Below are 26335 nucleotides of genomic sequence, written 5' to 3'. Positions count from 1 at the left end.
ATGGATATGTGTTATACATGTGAAAAACATGGATATAACACTTATGTCAAATACAGACATTTGAAGTAGACCATAGCCAGATTATTTAACTTAATTTTTTTAGAAAGCTGCAAAAAATGTCACAACATTCCAAAAAATAAGCAAAACTGACTTCAAATATTCCCCTTACAATATATCTCCACAATGCCAAGCACCAAAACATCGGTTCTCCACTGTAGATGGCGGATAGTGTGTTTTACTATGGGCCTAAAAACTAACAGGCAGGAATTCCTAACTACCTGACTGTTCTAGCCGGCGCCGGCACAGAGTGGTCATTATTCTGAGTCCATGTCTAAGCTGTATGCATAGGGCACTGTGAAGCACCATATTTAGGCTGTCTCTTTTCAGCTGTCCTCACACGTAGTGATGTTGTCAGATAGTTTTAACTCAACTGTAGGAGGCACGTATAAAGATTCCAGAAGAAGGTTTATTTTTCAGCTGAATTCTTGTAAATATACACACATATACAGCAGGTAAAAATAGGACTGCAAACACATGAGCTTCTAAGATGGCTGATAGATGGTGAAAGAGGAAGACGAATGGAGAAGAGGGCTTACTGACATCAGAGCTACATCGGAGAGAGCTAGGGAGAGAGGAAAGACAAACTGCTAAAGAGAGCAAAGCTTATTGCATAGCAACTAACACCAATATAAAACAACACAAAGATGCAATACTGTCTATATGATTCCTAAATGATGGGACATGACAGTCATTGACTGCTCCTGTTGGCAATGTAGCTGCTCCGCATCAACAGAACGGCTCTTCCTCTTCCAGGCTGCTCTGTTGACGGGGTGTGACTGGCGACATCATGCTGATTGTCAGTAAGTTTTCTCGCAGTTAGGCAAAGCTGAGAGAGACCAGTCTACAAAGAAGTAAGGCTGCTATTACAGCCATTATGACACGTCTACAAACGGTATTTATGTCGGGTATGTATTCAATTACTTTCTGTTTAAAAATGATAATGAATACAGCCTCTACTACAAAGCTTCATTTGCACTGTGACATTAAAGGGAACATACATACGGAGAGACCTGTCAGTGTGGATGAGCAGAATGGGAGCAGCAGAGGGAGAGCTGCCAATTTGACTAGTCACCTTGTGCCTCACGTTCAGCTACATGATTAGAATGCAGGAGCCAGTCTCTGATTCAAGCAGCCCATGGTCCGAGCAGCATCAATGAGATGTCAGGTTCACTATATATATAGTAGAGGGAGAAATATGTCTTATAACTGTATTCATACACATACATACCAGTTAAGTGTGTGATAGGATATACACTGGTTACACATGTTCTAATATAATACACACACAATGCAATTAGTTCTTAGATGAACATTTATACATCAGTGCTGATAACTGGTCTTTCACTACAGATGCAAAACAGCGAAATGATAATGTCACTGGGTTGTGCTTAATCAATCAATTCTTAAGGCAGAGTGCTGACTGGAGGGACTTGACTCTGCGATAGTCAGCAACCCAGTGCACTCACTTGCTTGTCTGTTTCTCAGTGAAAAACCAAGTGACTATTTAATATTGATACAAATTGATCTAGGAGGAAGCTGAGAACATGCCGTAAATACTGAGGGGAAAATGTGGTCAGCACAAACATTGTCAGCAATGCACCCTACACATTTTACCTACTGTCAATAATGAAATCAACCATGGCTGAAGGACGCCTACGCTCTGCATTATGCCCCAGGGTAGATGCTAGTCTTCCTTCTTTTCATGCATATTGTAGTGCTGCTGGGCAGCACAATGGCTTCATGGTTAGCGCCGTAGCCTTACAGGGTTGGGATCCTGGGTTTTCTCCCCGTGTTTGTTTGGGGCTTCTCTAGTTTCCTCCCTCACTCCAAAGACATAGGGGATGTAGATTGTAAGCCCCAATGGGGACAGTAATGAAGATGTCTGTGAAGTGCTGTGGAATATGATGGTTCTATTTTAGCAAATCATTATAAATAGTAAATACTGTTCATTTTTTCAACCAGCTTTTAAATCCTTTTTTCCATTTGATTTAAGAAACCTTAATACTAGACACTTCTAAACTAAGAGGGGGATTGATTAAATAGATTTGTTACTTTCAGTGTTTAAAAGTTCTTAGGCCTCTGTGTGCAAAAATAATAAACTCAACCTTATTTACCCCCGGCCACCACAACCCTTATCCCAAATGTTATTATTATTAACAATAAGGAATAAAAGTAAGGATAGCAGGTATAATCGTCCTATCTTCTGTGGCAGCTAGTCTAAAGCAGCCTTCACTTTTGCACCTGCCATTCTCAGCTTTACATCTTGGGCACTTATTGCGTTTGCTAGATTCTGCGATGTCTCGACATTATGTGTAGCCTTACCAACAGGCCTCACGTAACATCTTTACATGTGTTGCGCCGCAATGTTAAGGGGTCTAGTAAGCTCAAGCGGCACTCAGAATCCCAGGCCAAGGATGCTGGGTGCAAAGTGAATGCTGCCGTCGTCCAGTGTCCAGTCCTGTCTGCAGGACCAGACCAGCAATGAGACCTGGTCCGGCTGCCACTGAGGACTGGACTGGACACCGAACCAGTGCAGTGCAAACTTTTTTGCTCATCTGTACTAGCAGGGAAACTGAGTCAAATATTTAATAAAAAGTGTTTTTCAAAGTTCCTTGCTTTTACAAGCACTTTGCTAATATACCTATCTTAGAAGATGGGAAAAACCCTTAAGAAGGATATAAAATACTGAAATCTACTAATCTGAGCTTCCTAGACAGATATCACTTCCAATTGCAATTATGTTACAGGAATTCGGCAGACACTGTAGATACTCAATGTTTGTAAAATCTGCATCAATGGTGGTGATTTATTATACTGTAAAGATCCTGATCTCTCTAATAAAATGAAAATGGAGCAGCAGCCCAGAAAAAGGAGTGATATCATGCAGTAAATTTACACTGAAAAGCCCAATTTCATTCCTACAGGTCACAATAATTCAGTACATTTCCAAAATCTTAACACCAGCTCCCAGCTGTCGGCTCTCCCTCAGCTGGTTAGGAAAGTTAACTGCGACCCCACGCTGCTTTTTTAAATTAACTATTTGTTTATTACGTGTGATACACAGACAGCCAAAGCTGACTACAACTCTCATCAGTGTTGCCTGGTTTCGCTGATCGCAGGGAGATCAAGCGACAATGATGAGAGCTGTATTCAGCACCCGGCGCCTGGGAGCAGCGCTATCTGTACTGCTTTTCTCAGCTGTCAATACGTGTCACACTGATGACACACGGATGTAATCCATGTGTCATCAGTATGCACTTGTGCAAGACTTTATTGTGGCCCGTGCTGCAGGCAAAAAACGAACATGTCAACGTGCTTTGCACACGGACACATGGTCTGTGGAAACACACTGACATGTGCGCAGACCCACAGATTTGAATAGGTCTACGTATGTAAGTGTCTCTGCTACGTGTGGAAACTGTCACCACACATACTGGACACACTGATGCGTGAAGGGGGCCTTAGTCTTAGAGTACTTTTATATTGCCCACAATGAACACTAATCAGCAATGTAGAAAGTCAATCAATGCTCATCTACAGTTCATGTCACAAAGAACATAAGGTGGTTTATACAATCATTCACGCCTCATCATCAGTATCAGGCTGCCATCACACTAGCAGTATTTGGTCAGTATTTTACATCAGTAGGCCGGCGTCACACTACCGAGTTTTACGGACGTATGGGCGCATAAACTACGTCCGTAAAATACGCATTGCACACGGCCCAATGAATTTCTATGTTCCAGCTCCTATCTGCCGCATATTACACATCCGTAATATACGGTCTTGTACGGCCGTAGAAAACCGCAGCATGCTGCGTTTGTCACCGTATTGCGCAAAAAAATCGCCAATGAAAGTCTATGGGGGCGAGAAAAATACGGATTACACACGGACCATGCGTGTGACTTGCGATAAATACGCACCGGTGTTAGAGAAAAGCCGGTAATTCAATTGCCGGCTTTTCATTTCTCCTTCCCAAACCCGACAGGATATGAGACCTGGTTTACATACAGTAAACCATCTCATATCCCTTTTTTTTTGCATATTCCACACTACTAATGTTAGTAGTGTGTATGTGCAAAATTTGGGCGCTGTAGCTTGTAAAATAAAGGGTTAAATGGCGGAAAAAATTGGCGTGGGCTCCCGCACAATTTTCTCCGCCAGAGTGGTAAAGCCAGTGACTGAGGGCAGATATTAATAGCCTAGGGAGGTACCATGGTTATTGGCCCCCCTGGCTGAAAACATCTGCCCCAGCCACCCCAGAAAAGGCACATCTGGAAGATGCGCCTATTCTGGCACTTCGCCACTCTCTTCCCACTCCCGTGTAGCGGTGGGATATGGGGTAATGAAGGGTTAATGTCACCTTGCTATTGTAAGGTGACATTAAGCCAGGTTAATAATGGAGAGGCGTCAATTATGACACCTATCCATTATTAGTCCAATAGTACTAAATGGTTAATAAAACATACACACATTATTACAAAGTATTTTAATGAAATAAACACACATGTTGTTGTAATATTTTATTAGACTCTTAATCCACCTGAAGACCATCGTCCTGAAACAAAGTTAAAAAAACAAACAACAATATTCCATACCTTCCATCGTTATGTCCCACGATGTAAATCCATCTGAAGGGGTTAAATCATTTTACAGCCAGGAGCTGTGCTAATGCACTCGCTCCTGCCTGTAAAACCCCGGGTACTGAATGGAAAGCAGGGTGACCTGTAGTTACCTTGAGTTGCGGTGATGCGCCCTCTGCTGGATGTCCTCATGAACTGGAGCCTTGGAAAAGTTCCCACACTCGAGTTCATATGAGGACATCCAGCAGAGGGCGCATCACCGCGACTCAAGGTAACTATAGGTCACCCCGCTTTCCATTAATTCCCCGAGGGTTTTACAGGCATGAGCACTGCTTTAGCATAGCTCCTGGCTGTAAAATGATTTAACCCCTTCAGATGGATTTACTTCGTGGGACTTCATCTGAGCGACGGAAGGTATGAGATATTGTTGTTTTTTTATTTTTCCTTTGTTACAGAACGAGGGTCTTCAGATGGATTACCAGTATAATAAAATATTACAACACCCTGAGTCTTTATTTCATTAAAATACTTTGAAATAATGTGTGTGTGTTTTATTAACCATTTCATACTATTGTATTAATAATGGATAGGTGTCATAATTGACGCCTCTCCATTATTAATCTGGCTTAATGTCACCTTACAATAGCAAGGTGATATTAACCCTTTATTACCCCATATCCCACCACTACACGGGAATGGGAAGAGAGAGGCCAAGTGCCAGAATAGGCGCATCTTCCAGATGTGCCTTTTCTGGGGTGGCTGGGGGCAGATGTTTGTAGCCAGGGGGGGCCAATAACCATGGACCCTCTCTAGGTCTGCCCTGAGTCACTGGCTTTACCACTCTGGCGGAAAAAATTGCGCGGGAGCCCATGCCAATTTTGTCTGCCATTTAACCCTTTATTTTACAAGCTACAGCGCCCAAATTTTGCACACACACACTACTAATATTAGTAGTGTGGAATATGCAAAAAAAAAAAGGGATATGAGATGGTTTACTGTATGTAAACCATGTCTCATATCATGTCAGGTTTGGGAAGGAGAAATGAAAAGCCGGCAATTGAATTACCGGCTTTTCACATATCTCGCGCTGAATTAAATATAAATACAGTATATATATGTGTCTCAATGACATATATATATATATATATATATACTGTGTATATGTTTTAACGAACATTTGAGCACATAAATCCATTAGATGTCGGTTTTGCAAGCCTGCGAGAAAATCTCGCAGTACGGATGCCATACGGATTACATACGGAAGATGCCATGCACAAAATACGCTGACACACCCTGCCTACGGATGACATATGGATCACTATTTTTGGAACATTTCTGCGTATTACGTCCGTAAAATACGGACCGTATTTTCATACGCTGAGTGTGACGCCGGACGTATTTGTAAGCTAAAACCAGGAGTGGAACAAATAGAGGAAAAGTATAATGGAAACATATGCACCACTTCTGCATTTATCACCCACTCCTGGTTTTGTCTTGCAAATACTGATGTAAAATACTGACCACATACTGCTAGTGTGACGTCAGCCTTACTGTCATAAACTACGTCAATTGATACAAACAGGTTGGCATACGTGTATACAAAACAAAATGGTGAATAAAAGCATAGATCTATGATCAAAAAATGTATTACAAGTATAAAACACAAACATTAACCCCTTCAAGACCTTGCCCTTTTCCGTTTTTGAGTTCTCGTTTTTCGCCCCCCTCCTTCCCAGAGCCATAACTTTTTTTATTTTTCCATCAATATGGCCATTTGAGGGCTCGTTTTTTGCGGGACAAGTTGCACTTTTGAAAGACATCATTGGTTTTAGCATGTCGTGTACTAGAAAACAGGAAACAAAAATTCCAAGTGCGGTGACATTGCAAAAAAAGTGCAGTCCCACACTTGTTTTTTGTTTGGCTTTTTTGCTAGGTTCACTAAATGCTAAAACTGACCTGCCATCATGATTCTCTAGGTCATTAAGAGTTCATAGACACCAAACATGTCTAGGTTACGTTTTATCTAAGTGGTCAAGAAAATTCCAAACTTTGCTAAAAAAAAATTTAAAATTGCGCAATTTTCCGAAACCCGTAGCGTCTCCTTTTCTCGTGATCTGGGGTCAGGTGAGGGCTTATTTTTTGCGGAATGAGCTGACGTTTTTAATGATACCATTTTGGTGCAGATACGTTCTTTTGATCGCCCGTTATTGCATTTTAAATCAATGTCTCGGTGACCAAAAAGCCATAATTCTGGCGTTTCAAATTTTTTTCTCGCTATGCTGTTTAGCGATCAGGTTAATGCTTTTTTTAATTGATAAATCGGGCGATTCTGAACACGGCGATACCAAATATGTGTAGGTTTGATTTTTTTTTATTGTTTTATTTAGAATTAGGCCAAAGGGGGGTGATTTAAACTTTTATTTTATTTTTTTTCATATTTTTTTAAACTTATTTTTTTTTACTTTTGCCATGCCATGGGAGACTAGAAGCTGGCATAGCCTGATTGGCTCTGCTACATAGCAGTGATCATCAGATCGCTCCTATGTAGCTGAATTACAGGCTTGCTGTAGTCGCCGACCACAGGGTGGCGATCACAGCAAGCCGGCATCAGTAACCATAGAGGTCTCAAGGAGACCTCTGGTTGCTATGCCGATGCATCGCTGACCCCCGATCATGTGACGGGGTCGTCGATGCGCTCATTTCCGGCCCGATGGCCGGAAATGCCTGGTAAATGCCGCTGTCAGCGTTCGACAGCGGCATTTAACTAGTTAATAGCAGCGGGTGGATCGCGATTCCACCCGTCGCTATTGCAGGCATATGTCAGCTGTTCAAAACAGATGACATGTCCCGGCTTTGATGTGGGCTCACAGGCGCAGCCCGCATCAATGCGGGGGTACCGACCTCCGCAGTAATAGTACGGCGGAGGTCAACTCCTTTTAGCAGACATGTGCACCTCATGTAAAGAACATCATGGTCAAAATGACTGTAAATACTTCAGTTGCAAATAAGAAATGGTCAACAAGTACCATATGTCACAAATTATACTCATAGTACAAACAGGTGTATGTGCCAATATCACGGTCGACCCTGAAAAGGGTCCCCAATGCACGTTTCACAATGTTTAGGTATGTTGCTTCTTCCAGTGCCTCCAACCTCCCCTTGAGGGTATAAATACCATTAGCGCTGATCAAACACCCCAGCGTTAGCCAATAATGCGGAGCAGGGCGGCACATGTGCACTCCCCCACACACGCACCCCAAACATCATACACGGCGTCACGGCCAGTCCACACATGTGCGGGAGGGGTCCGCCACCATGGCTCCAGCACACCTCAGCAAACAAGGGTGGGCAAATTCCTCAGTAACCATAATAAGCTAATATATTCTACAGTTTCAAAACAGTCACTGGCAACTAGATTGCATCATAAAAGAATAAGGATGATTTGAGCTTATACATAATACACAGTCCATCAGAACTACGAGGGCATATTAACAAATAATTACGGTATATACATATACAATTCAATTGTCCAACAATAACAGAATACATATAATACTACACTATGTAAAGTTGTCTGTTTTGGAAAAAGTCATTCCATCCTGTTTAATAGTATCCCTAAATGGTTGCCACTGAATGTGCAATCATGAATGCCAGAGAATGAAAGTTTATGAACAATGTCAAGAGCTGGGCTGCAAGCTATCAGAAAATGGGGGAGCAACTGGTTAGCAAATCAAAAACATGTGATTATAAAAAAAAAATTAAAGAATTATGTAAATAAATAAAAGAAACAAGAGACTGGGAGTTGGATGCCTACAGGAAGGGTACAAAGCTGAGTGTCTCATTCAGCCCATTAGGGGCCATGGTGGTGCCCAAGGAGACGATTTACTAAACATTGCAAAACGCGCGTTGTGGACCCTTTCCAGGGTGGACCCTGATATTGGCGCATACACCTGTTTGTACTATGGGTATAATTTGTGACATACATGTTGACCATTTCCTATTTGCGTCTGAAGTATTGACCATGATGTTCTTTATATGAGGCGCACGTGTATGCTAAAAGGAGATGGCAACTTAATGTATATGTTTAACACGTGTAGCAAACTTTTTGATCATAGATCTATGTCATAATACATAGCCCGTATTGACTATTTGGTTTTTCATATACGTATACCAATCTGTCTGTGTCAATTGACGTAGCCCACCTTCTTATACTGCCTTTTCTCCATTTTTAATAGGTTTTATGTACATCACTTGGCTATCAATAGCACTTATTAAAATTTGCTTTTGCTGATATATGGCTGGAGTTGCTTTGATCCATTTTTTGTATTATAAATACTGCTAGCTGGCTTTACTCTGAATAATATATTTTTGGATCATATATATCTAACAGGTATAATGTTGTACTGTTGAAGCATGTCATTGAAAAAAAACAAAAAACAAACTGATAAAATATGGAAGGGAACATAGACCATGTAAACAAAGCTTAACGTGTCGCTCTCCGAATTGTTCTGGACGCATAGACTTGCATTGACAAATTTAATCTGTTACTCAGATCAAAGTCAGACCTATCTCCATGTTTTGGTGCAGACCATTTGGACCCCCAAAATATATGAACATATGAACAGTCCCATAAATTGTGAAAGATACAAATTTAACCCATGAAAAACACTAATAAGACTTGCAAATAAAAAACTGACATTCAAATGATACTTTAGTTTATCATATTTCTGCTCCTATACTTATTTTAACTTACTCTACATAGAGTTGTCAACAAGCTCCCTTTAATGAACATTAAGGGTGGTCGTGTTTTGTAAAATGTAACACTCCTCATTCCAACACATTTCCTAATAATGAGCTGTTTCGGATCCTGGATCATCCATTAATTCTGACACTGGACTTTTTAGATCATTTTAAATTTTTGCCTCAGGGCTCATACTCATTTGCGAGAAACTGACTAGTGCAATTCGATAAAAAATCGGAATGCACTCTGAGTAATGTTATTCTATGAGTCCCTGCTCATCTGCGATTTTTCTTCTCAGCTTAGACAAGACCGAGAAAAAATAGCAGCAAACTGCGATTGTCCTCGTATAGCAGATGCAATTCACCAATGCAAGTCAATGGGTGCAAGGAAAAAAATTACACTGCGCACAGCCCATGTGTCTGCTGTCTGATATTTATCATGCCAGCATTCAGTATGCCAAGTACATGTAGCAAAGCTACACTCGTCTATGGACAAATGGATTATTATCTTCACGTTGGAGAGGTGCGGAATATGGTTGTTTATTTTTATTTGTTTAAACTCTTTCACAAGGGACATGGGCATCAGAGGATTATCTTCACGTTGGGGACAGGTGAGGGATATGGTTATTTATTATTTTAATTCTTTTACAGGTGACATGGGCTTCAGTGGATTAGGCGTCAAGGTGATTATAACTGTGCTTTTTATTTTTAATTTAAAAAGGTGTAAGTGTCTTTGTTTCAAATAAAAGATTTTATTTGGATGTTTTTTATTTACAATATGACTATGGAGTTAGTAATGGGGGCATCTTATAGATGCCTCACCATTACTAACCCAAAAGCTTGATGTCAGCTGCCAAAACAAAGCTGACATCAACCCCAACACTATTGGGGAAGAGCGATGATAATTTTTCTGATAATCCTGTCCATGTAAGTATAATTCATCCCCATTGTCCATTTCCGTGTGTACTACCATTATCAGTGTTCTTGACAAAAGTAGGGTAACAGGAGGCCACACTTAAACTGCATTTCTACAGAAAGATAATCGTGAATAAGCATTCTCAAAAATACTTGTTTCACGATAAGCTTGCAATGTAAACAGGCTGCTACTGCCTGATTAATGCTCGTTTATAGGGTGAAATTATGCTTTGTGCAGCTCAAAAGTTTACCATTCTCAACAGTGCATCATCCTGTGTAAACAGGACTTGCACTGTCAATAACCATGTGCGCACTGAGAAATTTTTGCTTACTTTGGTCTGCATGGGTAAACAGGCTACTAAATAACTGCCGATCGTTAAAGGATCATATCATGCCACCAGTCACTCTGTCAGTCCATATAAATGGACTCCTATACACATTAGACTAATCTCAGCTGATAGCAACAGGTTTGGCTGACTGTCTAATGTGTATGGGGCGAAAGCCAACTGATTTATGGGGGAAATATTAATTATGCATATCTGATTTCAGACTGCATATTGCATCGTTCTCCCAGAGAAAGGCCCTGGCCGATGTGTCAGTCGGTGGCTTTCTCACGCTGTGTAGGGAAATATTGACTGAGATTATCGTTGGCCGTTGGCATCGCTCATCTATCAGCCATGTAATGTATAAGGCCAGCTTTAGGCCAAAGTTACTGCACTCGAGCACCTAGCATGTATTGATAAAGTGAATAAACTGCTGTGATCACAACAAACAATAAAATGTTACCAGATAAGATAGCGCTTACTGAGTGTGCTGAGGGACACTCGCTTGGCGACGGGATAAACGTAGACAGGCACGTTTTTTTCCACATAAACAGTCTATGCAGTTTATTTACACTTCATAAAATGCTGTAGGCCATGTTACACATCACAGACCTCATAAAGTCCGTAGCATTTTATAACTATATAGTTTTGACTCAGATAATTCATAGCACGACATTAGGTTGCAGGCACTACACATGCTGGACCTTACTCCGTCCAGTTACCATGGGTGACCGCACAGTTCATTAACTGACCCCCTATCAGTGCACACAGTTCCCCGTACTCTGGGTTACCTTCCAAGAGCTCCTGCTCCACACGCTGACTCCTGTCAGTGCTCTCTCTCCTAGGGAAGCTGCCAAACTAGGATCACCGTCCCAGACAAGGTCTTGCTCACCAGGCCACCTGACAGTCCAGATCCTCAGATGGACGGTAGCTCCCCCAATACAGTGCCATCACAAACTATGCATAGATGGCCACTCCATGCGCTATTCAGGAAGTCCTACTCCCAGGATCTTTCAACACAGGCCTTCAGATCCAAGGCCTCACTATGTGCTCTTCAGGGATCCGATCCTACTCCCAGGATCTCCCAACACATAGACCTTCCAGGATCTTACTCACAGACCATTCAGGTCCATACACTCTCTACTACAGAGACCATGTGACCACACCATAGTCACATTATGTACCTGTAACCACTCCCATAGGTGGGAGGTGTGTGTGGTTAGCCAGACCCACCCAGCTCTCCGACTAACCCTGCAAGCCTCCCTTTAAGTAAACTACAGATCCCAGAACAACCTTATTTAAGGCTTACAGCGCAGACTCCCTCTGCGACACATACCGGCCATTTAAGATCCTGACGGTCACTGTTTCACCATCATAATCACAGATACGCCTCCATGCGCATCCCAAGGAGTACCTACAGCATCCCCTAGCTGTAACAGGGGTCACTGCATCACAGTAGGAAAACCCAACAAACAACACAAGAACCTATCCATCTGTAAACCAAATATGAACAATACACAAATTAAAAATACTAATAGCCAAATGATTTTAAATCACAGAAATATCTATGAAAAGCATAAAATGTTATGATTCCTTTATTCTGAAAGCATTCTGCAGTATATACATGATATATACTTACTGTATACTGCAGCTACAATCAGCACCTCTCAGGCTTCTCTCTGCCATTAACCTTCCAGTCTCCTTCTATGTTAGTGAGGATTTTAGAGTTGTACAGAGACGGCGCAGCGTGTGGGGTGATGATGTATACAAATGTCATACAAGCGCTAAGCAACAGCAGAGCGCGAGACTACAATGTGCTGCGTATAACAACGCACAGATATTTCCACATTTCTCTGTTTGCTCTGGCAAGCAATGTATGGCAGGCAAAATGAAAACTGTATGGATGAAACTATCATTTGATTGGTAAGAATGCCACACTTTCTATATGCAGTAATAATCTTCCTATACCTGCACATAGACGTGTGCACAAAAATATTATTAAAAAGATTCTTATTCCAACATCATACACATTTTTTTAATAACTACAAATGTAACACATAAAATTGTTAAGGAATGACAATGTTACTTTTGCACAAATGCATCAGATTGTACAGGTTAATAACAGATTTACCAGCCATGCCTCTGATGCATTTATGTAGGTGCGTTTAAAATTCAAGAAGTGGGTGTAGCAGAAGGTTGGCGTGCGGCTTGGAGGCTGCTGCACAATGAAGCTTCAGTTCACATTTCCATGCCACTCACGCATGAAATATATAATGTGGGTAAATATTTCAAGAATACATATCCCCAATCTAGGGCTGCCCTTTTTTCTTAAAGACAAGGCAGCCCCAGACTGGTGATTTTTCTAATTATCATCTGTTAACAAAAGTACTTAAAAGGGTCCCTGAGATCTTTCTAAAGTGCTCAACTTTCAAGCAAAAGTCAGGCCCGAACATCCAGGTTGTGGGATATGGGAATGCACAGCAGGCTCCTACAGCTCGCCACATAAGTAAAAGATCTAGTGACATACCTTTTTTCTATCCCAGCACTGCAACACTGATTCCTAAGCTGTTGCCAAATGGATGAGAGAACACATTTGAATTCTTATCAAGTTTTGCAACTCTTGCTCGCAGGCGCCGGTGCACAAGAACGCTGAATACACTGACCATAGAGAGAAGGAAAAGGTCGAGCGAGTGCAGGGCGCATGCGCAGGATTCCGGCACTACAACTGTACGTCATTAACAGTTCTATTACCTGTATGCCCATAGTAATAGATTAAAAGTATCCCAGGGGGTGACAGATTCCCTTTAACCCCTTCATGACCCAGCCTATTTTGACCTTAATGACCTGGCCATTTTTTGCAATTCTGTCCAGTGTCCCTTTATGAGGTAATAACTCAGGAACGCTTCAACGGATCGTAGCGATGCATTTATTTGTGAAAAAAAACCTGAAATTTGGAGAAAATATTGAAAATGTTGCAATTTTCAAATTTTGAATTTTAATTCTACTAAACCAGAGAGTTATGTGACACAAAATAGTTAATAAATAACATTTCCCACATGTCTACTTTACATCCTACTTTACATCAGCACAATTTTGGAAACAACATTTTTTTTTGCTAGGAAGTTATAAGGGTTAAAATTTGACCAGCGATTTCTCATTTTTACAGCAAAATTTACAAAACCATTTTTTTTAGGGACCACCTCACATTTGAAGTCAGTTTGAGGGGTATATATGGCTGAAAATACCCAAAAGTGACACCATACTAAAAACTGCACCCCTCAAGGTGCCCAAAACCACATTCAAGAAGTTTATTAACCCTTCAGGTGTTTCACAGCAGCGGAAGCAACATGGAAGGAAAAAATGAACATTTAACTTTTTAGTCACAAAAATGATTTTTCAGCAACAATTTGTTTATTTTCCCAAGGGTAAAAGGAGAAACTGGACCCCGAAAGTTGTGGTCCAATTTGTCCTGAGTACGCCGATACCCCATAAGTGGGGGGAACCACTGTTTGGGTGCACGACAGGGCTCGGAAGGGAAGGAGCGCCATTTGACTTTTTGAATGAAAAGTTGGCTCCAATCTTTAGCGGCCACCATGTCGCGTTTGGAGAGACCCTGTGTGCCAGAAGATTGGAGCTCCCCCACAAGTGACCACATTTTGGAAACTAGACCCCCCAAGGAACTTATCTAGATGCATAGTAAGCACTTTAAACCACCAGGTGCTTCACAAATTGATCCGTAAAAATGAAAAAGTACTTTTTTTTACAAAAAAAGTTATTTTAGCCTCAATTTGTTGGGCAATTTCTCCTGAGTACACCGATACCTTACATATGGGGGTAAACCACTGTTTGGGTACACGGCAAGGCAGTGGCGTATCTAGGGGGGGGCAGTGTGCCCCGGGCGCTGCTGGCAGGGGGGTGCAGTCCGACCGCCTAAAGCGGTGGTCCGCAGTGTCTCCCCCGGCGGCTGCATTCTGCCACCCCCCCGCACTGGGAGTCAGCTGTTCTCTGTGCCGACTGTAAAGCTGACAGCCGGCACAGAGAAGCTGCGGCACGCCGGCTCCCAGTGTTCAATTGTACTGCATCTGAGATGCGAGTATAATTGAAGCTCTAACTTCCGGGTCAGAGCGACGCCAGCAGCGTGATCAGGTCATGTGATCACGCTGCTGACGTCACTCACCCGCGCGGCAGAGCAGAGGCAGAGCAGGAGAGATGCAGATCGGTGGTAAGTGCTCCTGTGGAGCTGAAGACACCGAAGGTGCAGGGGGGGATTTAATGTGAGTGGGAATGGGGGGGATATATTGTGGGGGGATTTAATGTGAGTGGGGATGGGGGGATATATTGAGGGGGGGAGATTTAATGTGAGTGGGGATTTATTGTGGGGGGGAGATTTAATGTGAGTGGGGATTTATTGTGGGGGGGAGATTTAAGGTGAGTAAAGATGAGGGGATTTATTGTGGGGGGGGAGATTTAATGTGAGTAGGGAGGGGGGACTTATTGTGTGTGGGGAGAATTGGAGTGGAGATGGGGGATTAAATGTGTGGGGGGAGATTTGTCATGGGGATGGGGGGATTTAATGTGTGGGGGAGATCTGAGGACACAAAATGAAGAGCAAAGGGGGAGATGGGGGGCACGTATGAGAAAACAGTATGGGGGAATGGGGGGCATGTATGAAGAAACAGTATGGGGGATGGGTGCAGACAGTTTGGGGAGCAAACGGGGGAATGTATGCGGACACAGTATGAGTAGCGATGTGAAAAACATATGTGGACAGAGTACGGGGAGTGAGGGTGTTGGGATGTGTGCATGCGTAGCATGGAGGGACAGTGTAAGGGCACAGCCAGGAGGGGATAGTATACCAAGGAGGGGGAGTGTGATGATAGAGTACAGTATAAATACTGGGCCCTATAGGGGGGACATAGTGTGAGAGGATAGTGTGAAGAGGGGGCCGGTATGGAAAGGGGAGGTCCGTGTAAAGAGCATGTACCATAAGAGGGACAGTGTGGGGGTCATATTTTATGCAGACAATAAAGTGAGGGGCTATTTTTTATTCAGGAGAATTTTAATGACACTTGTATCTTTAAGGGCGTCATGTGGAGATTTTCTGCAAAAGAGCGGAGAAGATGGAAGTCTGCAGAGACAGCTGTGGATGAGAAAACTCATCATGGGGTCTGGACAAGATGAAGAAATGAAGGAGAATGACTCCAGAGACAACGTAATCTATAAGGTACCTCGATGTAAATGTTATTTGTGATACTGACTAACTCTCATGCTTTTATTTATGTTAGGAGCATTAAAGGGGATGTCCAGGTTTGTGATGAGTCTGCAGTCATTCTTTGTGACTGCAGACTTCTGAGTTCTCACAGTGCGCCCTGCACGCTGTCAGGATTCTCTCGTGCTGGTGATTTACATACATGCGGTCACATGCTGACTAGACATGTGTGGCCTCACTCAATGAAAATGAACTGAGTGAGGCCGGGCACGTCTAGTCGGAATGTGGTCAGAAGTATACAAATCGCATGCATGTGCTGACATGACCGTCCACCGGCAAGGGAGAATCCTAAAAGTGTGCAGTGCATGCGTTGTGAGAATTCAGAAGCTGCGATGTCAGGATTCAGCTCTGCAGGTTCCAGTAGTCGTCACATGGACACTTCACTCATATGCGACTTTCATACTTGTGGTCCTGTGACAACGAGCTTCTCTTCTTGCTTCTCTCAATTTTTCACTGAACATCGAGAGCATTAGGGAGAGGAGCTTGTGGGCACATGACTAAGTCTGAAAATCGCATATGTTCTGGGGGAGCGCAAAACTGAATTCTTGCCCCGGGTGCCAGAAACCCTAGATACACCTCTGCGGCAAGGCTCGGAAGGGAAGGAGCGCCAATTGACTTTTTGAATGAAAAATTAGCTCCAATCGTTAGTGGACACCATGTCGTGTTTGGAGAGCCCCTGTGTGCCTAAACATTGGAGCTCCCCTACAAGTGACCCCATTTTGGAAACTAGACCCCCCAAGGAACTTATCTAGATGTGTGGTGAGCATTTTGAAACCCCAAGTGCTTCACAGAAGTTTATAACGCAGAGCCGTGAAAATAAAAAAACATTTTTCATTGTTCAAAAATGATTTTTTAGCCCGCAATTTTTTATTTTCACAAGGGTAACAGGAGAAATTGGACCCCAAAAGTTGTTTTCCAGTTTGTCCTGAATATGCTGATGTCCCAAATGTGGGGGTAAACCACTATTTGGGCACACGTCGGGGCTCGGAAGGGAAGTAGTGACGTTTTGAAATGCAGACTTTGATGGAATGGTCTGCGGGCGTCACGTTGCGTTTGCAGAGCCCCTGATGTGCCTAAATAGTAGAAACCCCCACAAGTGACCCCATTTTGGAAACTAGACCCCCCAAGTAACTTATTTAGATGTGTGGTGAGCACTTTGAACCCCCAAGTGCTTCACAGAAGTTTATAACGCAGAGCCGTGAAAATAAAAAATCATTTTTCTTTCCTCAAAAAATGATATTTTAGCCTGCAATTTTTTATTTTCACAAGGGTGACAGGAGAAATTGGACCCCAAAAATTCTTATCCAGTTTGTCTTGAGTATGCTGGTACCCCATATGTGGGGGTAAACCACTTTTTGGGCACACGTCGGGGTTCGGAAGGGTGGGAGCACCAGTTGACGTTTTGAACGCAAGATTGGCTGGAATCAATAGTGGCGCCATGTCGCGTTTGGAGACCCCTGATGTGCCTACACAGTGGAAACCCCTCAATTCTAACTCCAATACTTACCCCATCACACCCCTAACCCTAATCCCAACTCTAACCATGACCCTAATCACAACCCTAACCCAAACACACCCCTAACCACAACCCTAACCCCAACACACCCCTAACCCTAATCCCAACCCTAACCACAACCCTAACCCCAACACACCCCTAACCCTAAACCCAGCCATAACCCTAACCAGAAGCCTAACCCTAACCCCAACACACCCCTAACCCTAATCTTAATCCTAATTCCAACCATAACCCTAATTCCAACCATAACTCTAATTCCAACTTTAAGGCTATGTGCCTACATTGCGGATTTGTGTGCTGATTTTTACGCACCGTTTTTGAAAAATGTGCAGGTAAAACGCACTGCCTTTTATCTGCGGATTTACTGCGGATTTCCAGTGTTTTTTGTGCGGATTTCACCAGCGGATTCCTATACAAGAACAGGTGTAAAACACTGCAGAATCCGCACAAAGAATTGACATGCTGCGGAAAATACAGAGCGGTATTTTCCGCAACATGGGCACAGCGGATTTGGTTTTCCATATGTTTACATGGTACTGTAAACGTGATGGAAAACTGCTATGAATCCACAGCAGCCAATCCGCTGCGGATCCACAGCCAAATCCGTACCATGTGCACATAGCCTAATTCTAACCCTAATTCTGTCACCCTAACCGTAACCCTAATTGCAACCCTAAACCTAATTGCAACCCTAACCCTAGTTCTAACCCTAGTTGTAACCCTAATCCTAGTTCTAACCCTAACCCTAACCTTAGTTCTAACCCTAATACTAACCCTAACCCTAGTTCTAACCCTAACCCTAGTGGAAAAATAAAAATAAATATATTTTCTTTATTTTATTATGTTCCCTACCTATGGGGGTGATAAAGGGGGGGTTATTTACTATTTTTTATTTTGATCACTGTGATATGATCTATCACAGTGATCAAAATGAATGAACGAATCTGCCGGCCAGCAGAGTCGGCAGGCGCACTGCGCATGCGCCCACCATTTTGGAACATTGCTGCACCCATGCAGAAGATGGACGGACACCGAGAGGGACACCGGAGGTCGGTAAGTATGGGGGGGTGGGATCGGAGCACGGGGGTGGGATTGGAGTACGGGGGAAGCGGACAGGAGGACGGAGGGGAGCAGAGGACAGGATGGAGGATGGAAGGGAGGAGATCGGTGGCGGGGGGGCAGATCGTGGTCTCCAGCCATGGTTGACGATATTGCAGCATCAGCCATGGCTGGATTGTAATATTTCACCAATTTTCATTGGTGAAATATTACGATTGCTCTGATTGAAAGTCAAACGTCACTTTTAACAGCCAATCAGAGCGATTGTAGTCACGGGGGCAAAGCCACCCCCCTGGGCTGAAGTACCACTCCCCCTGTCCCTGCAGGTTGGGTGAAATTTCAGTTATCCCTTTCACCCGATCTGCAGGAAGACGATCCTGCCATGATGCCACATAGGCGTCACAGGTCGGATTGGCACCGACTTTCATGATGCCTACGTGGCGTCACAGGTCGGGAAGGGGTTAAGGAGTGTATTATATATATAGACTTTTTTGGAACACAGTACCAAAATATAACTTTTTATTGTGGTTCCTCTGCATAAACTGAGTCCATATAGTGGATATAGACAACAGAAAGCCACCACCATGTTTTAGGCCATGTGCACATGCTGCGGATTCCATTGCGGAATTTTCCGCAACGGATTTGATAAATCCGCAGTGCAAAACCGCTGCAGTTTTTACTGCGGATTTATGGCGGTTTCTATTGCGGTTTCCGCTGCGCGTTTACACCTGCAGGTTTCTATTGGAGCAAATGTAAACCCGCAGCGGAATTCACACAAAGAATTGACATGCTGCGGAATATAAACCGCTACATTTCCGCGCGCTTTTTTCTGCAGCATGTGCACTGCGGATTTCATTTCCCATAGGTTTACATTGTACTGTAAACTCATGGGAAACTGCTACAGACCCGCAGCTGCGGAAATGCTGCGGTTCTGCAGCAAAATCCGCAGCGTGTGCACATACCCTTACTCCCATGAAAGTAAAAGAGAAAAAAAAAACCAGCTTCCGCACTTGCTGCCGCTCCCTCCCTCAAGTTATGTACTGAGATGTGGCTTTTGTATCTAAACTACAGCCTTAACATATGATTCAACCAATGACAATTAGAACTTTTTCACTTAGTGTTCTTTGTAATAAAAAAAAAGCAAAAAAGAAAGAGAAGAAACTGCTCAGCTACAGCAATGAAAATAACTCTCCACGTCTGCTCACAGCCTGGTACACAGCAGGAGTGTGGAACTTCGATCCAACATAGCAAGGAGCGAGCAAATGGACAAACAGCTGTACAAGCCATCACTAAACTTCAAACAGCTCCCTGCTGGTCAGGAGAGGCTGGTATAAAAATGAGTTTTCTATTACACTACACATCTGATCTTTCAAAACTGACATTTTTAAAACTATAATAGAAAAGTGAAATGTTCTTATCGACTGTAGTTAGTTCTTTACTCAGAGAATACAACTGCTTCTCACAAAATCAGAGTATCATCACGAAGTTAATTTAATTCAGTTCTTCAATACAAAAAGTGAAACTCATACATTATATAGAGTCATTGCAAACAGAGTGATCTATTTCAAGTGTTTATTTCTGTTAATGTTGATGGTTATGGCTTATAGCCAATGAAAACCCGAATGTCATTATCTCAGTAAATTAGAATACTTTATAATAACCACTTGAAAAAATGATTTTAAAGTCTGAAATGTTGGCCTACTGAAATGTATGTTCAATAAATGCACTCAATACTTGGTCGGTGCTTCTTTTGCATCAATTACTGCATTAATGTGGCGTGGCATGGAGGTTATCAGCATGTCGCACTGCTGAGGTGTTATGGAAGCCCAGGTTGCTTTGATAGCAGCCTTCAGATCGTCTGCATTGTTGGGTCTGGTGTCTCTCATCTTCCTCTTGACAATACCCCATAGATTCTCTATTGGGTTAACGTCAGGTGAGTTTGCTGGCCAATCAAGCACAGTGATCCTGTTGTTTGTAAACCAGATATTGGTACTTTTGGCAGTGGGAACAGGTGCCAAGCTCTGCTGGAGAATGAGAATGAAATTTCCATCTCCAAAAAGCTTGTCGGCAGATGGAAGCATGAAGTGCTCTAAAATTTCCTGGTACATGGCTGCGTTGACTTTGGTCTTGATAAAACACAGAGGACCTACACCAGCAGATGACATGGCTCCCCAAACCTTCACTGATTGTGGATACTTAACACTAGACCTCAAGCAGCTTGGATTGTGTGCCTCTCCACTTGATTTACAAATGAAATGCAAAATTTACTTTCATCTGAAAACAACACCTTGGACCACTGATAAACAGTCCAGCTCTTTTTCTCCCTGGTCCAGGTAAGACGCTTCTGGCGTTGTTTCTTGGTCATGAGTGGCTTGAAACAACGAATGCGACACTTGAGCCCAAGTCCTGGATACGTCTGTGTGTAGGGCTCTTGAATCAATGACCCCAGCAGCAGTCCACACTTTGTGAATCTCCACCAAATTTTTTAATAGCCTTTTCTTAACAATCCTTTCAAGGCTGCAGTTATCCTGGTTGCTTGTGCACCTTTTTGTACCACACTTTTTCCTTCCACTCAACTGTCCATTATTATGCTTGGATGCAGCACTCTGTGAACAGCCAGCTTCTTTAGCAATGACCTTTTGTGGCTTACCCTCCTTGTGAAGTGTGTCAATGACTGCCTTCTGGACATCTGTCAAGTCAGTAGTCTTTACCATAATTGTGGAACCTATGGAATAAGACTAGGGGACCTTTTTAAATGCTTAGGAATCATTTGCAGGTGCTGTTTGTTAAATTATTCTAATTTACTGAGATAATGACTTTTGGGTTTTCATTGGCTGTAAGCCATAATCATCAACATTAACAGAAATAAACACTTGAAATAGATAACTTCTGTTTGTAATGACTCTATATAATGAGTTTCACTTTTTGTATTGAAGAACTGAAATAAATTAACTTTATGATGATATTCTAATTTTGTGAGAAGCACCTGTATATAGACATATATGGTGAAATTGTGTACTATTGCAGTTATCAGAGCATTATTCCACACTCTGAAGCACTTCTGTTCAGATGTACTCAAGATTACACCCTTATATCTTTAACTGGATCTGCTTCTGCAATGTCTGCCTTGGTTGCAGAGTGCTGCTACTATATTCACCTGTGAGCTGCACTGGTGATGGAGCAGGCCACACTTCTAATATCACTGGCATTGAGCTGCTAGGAATACAAGTGTTGGAACAGTGGTGCCATGCAGCCACAGAATATGGATGTGTGAGCTGTCCATATACTTAGAAGTAATCAGCTCCCCACTGTAGCTTAAGGAACATTATTACATCCTATTTAAACTCCCAGCCCTCTGTTTCGGAGTTGCCAGTGATTGAATTAGGTCTATATTTCTGGTGTGCCTTTGTATTGATTTGTTCTTGATCTGGCATGTTTCCATGCTATTTTCTCTAATCTTGACCTCGGCTTGTTTGACCTTGCTTTGATTGACTTCCTGATACCTGACACTGGTATGACTGACTCCTAATTTTGTTCCTGTTTCTGTCCCTCTAATTACTGATTCCGCCAGTTTGTCTACTCTTGCCTTAGACTCGCTCCTCCAGCCAGCAGCTACTCCATGGATGCAATCCAGAGGGCCCTGTTGTAAGTCCTGATCCCTGTATAAGGGTTCAAAGGTGAAGGCCACAGTTTCTCTGGAAGTGGAGTGGATTGCACCAAGTCTGACCGAGGTTAACTTTTTTTACCTTTACCAGTAAAGAAAAAAACTAATTCTAAGAGGGCTCTATAGGATCAGAATCATAGGCATCTTCATACACCGTAAAGTTTGAGGTTGCTAACTTTTATCAAGAAAATAACGTCACTCAGGGAATTACCCTAATAATAATGACTAAGTATAGGCTTAAAACATAATGCAATTTTTTTTGCTAAATAATATTGGTTTAATGTTATGAATTTAATAAAAATGTTTTCCATTTTAGCTGCTTTGCCGTCACAAAAAAATTTCAGTTACATTTCTTAAAAAAACTAAGGTAATATCAGAGAAACAGCAAGAGACTCTCCAGATACAGACTTCCACATCCATCTCAAAGGCTTACATTTTATACAAAAGACTTAGTCTGTGTGCACACGTTGCATCTCCTGGCAGAAAACGCAGCTGCGTTTTTGATGTGTTTTGATGCTTTTTTTATGCAGTTTTTGGTGCGGTTTTTGGTGCTTTTTTTTACTGTTTTTGCGCGTTTTTTATGCATTTTTAATGCGTTTTTGTATGCGTTTTTGAAAGCTAAATAGACCTTCAGTGACACACTGAAAGGAGACAATGGCTCCTGCAGTGCATCAATGAGGTTACCTTAGTTCAGGGTCTCACTTTATGGCAATGCTGCGTGGGAATTTTCCCACACAGCAGTGCCACAAGTGAGACTAGGGACTATTTCTCACAGTGGCAGAGGATACATTGCGGAAGGATACCTTCCGTCATTGTATTCCTGGAGTCCCTGGAGAGCGGTCGCATCAGCTGATGTGGCTGCTCTCCATGGGAGATCGTCATGGGACACTCGTTTTAATTGGATTTCTGGGGATCAGGGAGTATAATGTTTAGTATTTGAATATTTTTTACAGGTGACACTGGCTTCGGGGATCAAGGTGACAAGGTGATGGTGAGTATGTACTCTATGTTGTATGTACTGTATGTCTATATGTATATTGTATGTATGTACTGTATGTATGTACTGTATGTGGCATGTTGTATGTTGCAATTTGTATGTTGTATGCTGCATGTTGTATGTTGCATGTTGTATGTACTGTATGTGGCATGCTGCATGTTGTATGTAGCATTTTGCATGTTGCATGTTGTATGTGGCATGTTGTATGTGGCATGTTGTATGAGGCATGCTGCATGTTGTATGTGGCATGTTGTATATTGCATGTTGTATGTTGCATTTTGTATGTGGCATGTTGTATGTGGCATGTTGCATGTTGTATGTGGCATGTTGCATGTTGTATGTGGCATGTTGCATATTGTATGTTGCATGCTGCATGTGGCATGTTGTATGTTGCATGTGGCATGTTGTATGTGGCATGTTACATGTCGTATGTGGCATGTTGCATGTTGTATGTTGCATGTTGTATGTGGCATGTTGCATGTTGTATGTTGCATGTTGTATGTGGCATGTTGAATGTTGCATGTTGTGTGTTATGTACAAGTGTATATGTGTTTTTTTGTGTTTTTTTAACATTCAACACATTAGCCGGATGATGGGACAACTACTGTCCCATCATTGGCTAATATGTCAGTCACTGTCACTGTAGCAGGCATAGACCGATGGGACTTGTAGTCCCATCGGATGATGCCTGAACAGACACATACCCCCAAAGACCCCCGCACACACCCAGACAGGCCCACACACACCCGCACAGCCCCGCACACACCCGCACAGCCCCGCACACACCCACACAAACAGTCCCGCACACACCCGCACAGTACCGCACACATCCGCACAGCCCCGCACACACCCGAACAGTCCCGCACAGCGCCGCACACATCTGCACACACCCGAACAGCCCACATACCCCGCCCACACACACAGACCTGCACAGTCACCGCCCACACACTTCCCTCCTCCCGAACTGCAGCGTTTCTTGGACCCACATCTGCAGCAAAACTGCAGATCTTTTTTGCATCTGCGGTTTTGCTGCGGATGTGCCTGACTCAATGCAAGTCTATGGGTGCAGAAACGCTGCAGTTCCGCACAAAAGAAGTGACATACTGCGGAAAAAAAAGCTGTGTTTCGGTGCGGCTTTTTCCGCAGCTTGTGCACAACAAGTCTGCGGCTCCCATAGGCTTATATTGGTTGTGCACTACACTGCGGATTTGATGCAATTCCGTGCGGCAAAAAATGCTGCGGTTCTGCAATCAAATCCGCAACGTGTGCACACAGCCTTAGGCTATGTGCACACATTGCAGATTAGGCTTAGGAATTTCTGGTACGGATTCTGCAACTTTTGGCAGAAAATGCAGGTGCGGATTTGACACGTTTTTTGTGCGGATTTTACCCCTGCTGATTTCTATAATGGAATGGGTACAAAAACGCTGCAGATCCGCAAAAAAGAAGTGACATGCTACTTCTTTTAATCCGCAGCATTTCCACACGGATTTTTCCGCACCATTAGCACAGCATTTTTTTTTACCATTGATTTACATTGTACTGTAAATCACTTGCGGATCTGCAGCGTTTCTGCACCACAAAAATTGCTGCGGATCTGCAGGAAATCCGCAACGTGTGCACATACCCTTAAAGATAGGGCTACACTCTCACACTTTCACAACCGCATTTTCTGTCTGAGTGCTGTCTGTTAAAAAACTGACCTCACGTAGTTAGCTCTCAGACCAATGTTATTCGAGATTTTTTACATGGACTGAATTTTATCTGTGAAAAAAGCTGCAACATGCACTATTCTTTTTCATATTGCATACAGATCATGCATATAGGATCTAATTCTAATTACAGACTACGGAAGGCCTTTTTATGTGACTGTAAGTTGTATAAAGACATCAAAATAGAACAAAAGAGACTGTATGTTGCATAAAAACATCCTCAAATAGCAAATTCTTTGTGTACAAGCAAACATGCTCAGTATAAAAAAATGTAATAAGCATTCAAAAGTACATAAACAATTATCAAGATCGATGAAGAAATATGTATATGCAACATAAGATCAAAATAAGTTACATAAAAAATAGAAAAATGTTACATTTGTGAGTCCTCAGTTTTTTTAAACATTTTAACCCCTTCACGACCTATGACGTGCTCTGGCGCTGAGCCCACGTTTCCCGGAACATGACAGATGATTTGATCAGCTGTCATGTGCTACTAACAGCCACGGGTGGAATTGAAATCCACCCACGCCTGTTAACATGTTAAATGCCGCTGTCAATCAGTTTTGCTGTTTTAAAGAACTCCATAGTTGAGATCGTAAGCTACTGAGCTGTTAGTGCAGTGGAATTATCTTGACAGTTTTTGTGGCAAAAAAACACTTTGAAAAGTTGGAAAATTGTTGTGCAAATGTTCACTCTACAAGTGAGGGGAGCTTTGGAGGAGTCAGGGTGGGATCAGGCATGGCAACGCCGTTTCACAAATTCATTACAAGTGGCAATGTACATTATGCAAGAAATATTACTCCAGTGCCTGACAGGAGAAGCATTTCTGGCAAGGAGCACACCATTGATCAGATGTGTTGAATTGATTAAGTGGTATGCACATCTTAATTAATTTGGCACACCTTATACCTGTACGTCCCTCGTGAACCGCCAGTCTTAAAGAATCGGTCTCCCTGAGCCCTGAAACAAGTTGAGTTTATTAGATGTATCAGCAATATTGAAGTTAATATTCAACATTATCTAGAGTAAAAATACCCATTAATTGTATCCCTGAGTAGTACAACATTATCTGTGTTGATATCTGCGATTGGAGTGTGAAATTTATATTGATGATGCATGACAAACCAAGTTAAATTGCCCATTCCACTAGATCAGTGTTTCTCAACTCCAGTCCTCAAGGCCCACCAACAGTCATGTTCTCAGGATTTCCTTAGTATTGCACAGGTGATAATTTCATTACCTGCTCATGCATTAATTCCATCACCTGAGCAATACTAAGGAAATCCTGAAAACATGACCTGTTAGTGGGCCTTGAGGACTGGAGTTGAGAAACACTGCACTAGATGAATCAGACGGTTCAATAGTAGCACAAGCTTAGAAATGCATGAGGGAACTGACAAAAAGCAGTACCCTGCCTTTATAAATTCTGTGGGACCAATGTTGACCTCAATGGTTTCCAAATTGCAGAAGATATCCTCAGATCTGGGCCTTCCC

The 26335-nt window shown here is 42.6% G+C and overlaps 1 protein-coding gene across 6 annotated transcripts in view; it reads right to left on the bottom strand.

Moving 5' to 3' along the window:
- Positions 1-26335, bottom strand: part of ACSL6 (acyl-CoA synthetase long chain family member 6) — a 364139-nt gene that overhangs the window by 201999 nt on the left and 135805 nt on the right. The window contains exon 1 of one of the 6 annotated variants that reach the window (XM_077265967.1): positions 12261-12452. The exons of the other annotated variants lie outside the window; for them this stretch is intronic. The gene's annotated coding sequence lies outside the window, so the exon portion shown is untranslated. Of the gene's footprint in view, positions 1-12260; positions 12453-26335 lie in introns of those variants that run through there. 6 annotated transcript variants of the gene reach the window in all.

The sequence above is a fragment of the Ranitomeya variabilis genome, chromosome 5 (assembly GCF_051348905.1).
Source record: "Ranitomeya variabilis isolate aRanVar5 chromosome 5, aRanVar5.hap1, whole genome shotgun sequence".
NCBI classification, from domain to species: Eukaryota; Metazoa; Chordata; class Amphibia; order Anura; family Dendrobatidae; genus Ranitomeya; species Ranitomeya variabilis.
Note: the sequence above shows the minus strand (reverse complement) of the source record. Positions and strands in the feature narration are given on the sequence as shown.